We start from the raw sequence: 2,500 nt of genomic DNA, 5'->3' as shown, positions 1-2,500 counted from the left end.
GATGGCTCCAGCTGGCGCCCCGGCACTTTCTGTGGCATTGATGCTCGGTTTCAAAGACAAACGTGCGCAGTGCCAGGGGACCGCGGATGACTGCTCGTGCTGGCCCCGTTGGGCGGCATTGATGGTCGGTTGCAAAGAAAATGCGTGATTGCTCGTGTCGGGGCCCGGCAAGCCAAGGCCAAGCGAGCCATGGCACGTCGGATGATGGCTCCAGCTGGCGCCCCGGCACTTTCTGTGGCATTGATGCTCGGTTTCAAAGACAAACGTGCGCAGGGCCAGGGGACCGCGGATGACTGCTCGTGCTGGCCCCGTTGGGCGGCATTGATGGTCGGTTGCAAAGAAAATGCGCGATTGCTCGTGTCGGGGCCTGGCAAGCCAAGGCCAAGCGAGCCATGGCAACGCGGATGATGGCTCGCTAGTGCTGGCGCCGTGCACAGTGGCCTCGCACACTCGCCCTGCACGCTTCCCTTGCACGCAGCCTTGCACACTAGCCTCGCATGCGAGCCTTGCACCCTAGCCATGCAAACTAGCCTTGCACGGTAGCCATGCACACAAGCCGTGCACATTAGCCATGCGCACAAGCCCCGCACACTAGCCTTGCGCACAACCCTTGCACACAAGCCATGCACTCGAGCAATGCACACAAGCCTTGCACTCAAGCAATGCACACAAGCCCTGGACACTAGCCTTGCACACGGGCCTGGCACACAAGCCTTGGGCACTAGCCTTGCGCACTAGCGTTCCACATGAGCCTTGCACACTAGCCTTGGACACTAGCCTTGCACACAGGCCTTGCACACTAGGCATGCTTGGGCGAGCTGATCCCGCATCAAGTCGACGGGTCTAGGCATTCTTGGGCGCAGATCCCGCATCGTCTCGTCGCGTCTGGGCGCAAACACGTCGCGTCTCGTTGCGTCTTCAGAAGTCGTCGCTAACAGCACCTTTGGTTGCCACTGGTGGTTAGGCTGGTTGGTTGCGCAAACCCTATAGGAGGGTGGCATGCTGGTGGGCGTTTTTGCCCGGATAGGCACTAGAATGTGCAGATTTTGGGCGTTTTTGCCTGGATAGGCTAAGGAATGGGCATGCTTTGGGCGTTTTTGCCCGGATAGGCACCGGAATGCTTGGCCTTGGCTTGTCCTAGCAAGGCATTGCTGGGTTGGGCTCCCTTGGCCTTTTGGGCGCCTTGGACGATGTCTTGCGAAGACCATGGGCACAAGGCCATGGCATATGGTGAGGAAAGGACCACGGTTGCCAAGGTTAGGCACCGGAATGCTTGGCCTTGGCTTGCCAAAGCAGGGCATTGCTGGGTTGGGCTCCCTTGGCCTTCCGGGCGCCTTGGACACTGTCTTGGGAAGACCATGGGCACAAGGCCATGGCATATGGTGGGGAATGGACCACGGTTGCCAAGGCTAGGCATATAGAGAGGAATTGCATTTTTGCCCGGATAGGCACCGGAATGCTTGGCCTTGGCTTGCCATAGCAGGGCATTGCTGGGTTGGGCTCCCTTGGCCTTCCGGGGGCCTTGGACGCTGTCTTGGGAAGACCATGGGCACAAGGCCATGGCATATAGTGAGGAATGGACCACGGTTGGCAAGGCTAGGCATATAGAGAGGAATGGACCACGGTTGCCAAGGTTGCGCAAGTTTTGGGCATTTTTTGCCCGGATATGCCCAAGTATGCCCCGATAGGCCCGTTACGCCCCGGTATGAACGCGTATGCCCGGATTGACTCGGTATGCCTTGGGATACATGCGTATGCCCCGATAGGCTTGGTACGCCCCGATATGCGCACGTGTGCCCCAGTAGGGCTCGGTATGCCCCGGTATGTACGCGTGTGCCCCGATAGGCCCGGTATGCCCCGATATGCACACGTGTGCCCCAATAGGGGTCGGTATGCCCCGGTAGGTACGCGTGTGCCCCGTAATGCACGTTTCGCAGATCTCCCCGCATGTCCCGCCCCTATATGTAATACTTACTTACTTACTTACTTTCTTTCTTGCTTGCTTGCTTGCTTGCAATGGTTGGGAGTGCCCGGCATGCCCCGCTGCAGAGACCAAGGGCGCAATGACTTGGCACCGCGGATGCCGGGACTCCGGCACTTCCCGTGGCACTGATGGTTGGTTCCAAAGACAAAAGGCCGTGCAAGGCCACCGCACCGCGGATGATTTTGCTCGTGCTGGCGCCGTTGTGTGGCCAAAGAACATGCGCGAATGCTCGTGTCGGAAGGGTTGGTGTCCTGGCCCCGCGGGTGTCACGAATGCTCGGTTGCGAAGACCATGGGACCAGAGCCATGGCACGTCGGATGATGGCTCCAGCTGGCGCCCCGGCACTTTCTGTGGCATTGATGCTCGGTTTCAAAGACAAACGTGCGCAGGGCCAGGGGACCGCGGATGACTGCTCGTGCTGGCCCCGTTGGGCGGCATTGATGGTCGGTTGCAAAGAAAATGCGCGATTGCTCGTGTCGGGGCCTGGCAAGCCAAGGCCAAACGAGCCATGGCAAC

This window comes from Tasmannia lanceolata, unplaced genomic scaffold (assembly GCF_043159265.1).
Source record: "Tasmannia lanceolata isolate RefF3 unplaced genomic scaffold, GAP_Taslan_0.1 ptg000200l, whole genome shotgun sequence".
Taxonomy (NCBI): Eukaryota; Viridiplantae; Streptophyta; class Magnoliopsida; order Canellales; family Winteraceae; genus Tasmannia; species Tasmannia lanceolata.
The sequence above is the reverse complement of the archived record's forward strand: the minus strand, read 5'-3'. Positions refer to the sequence as shown.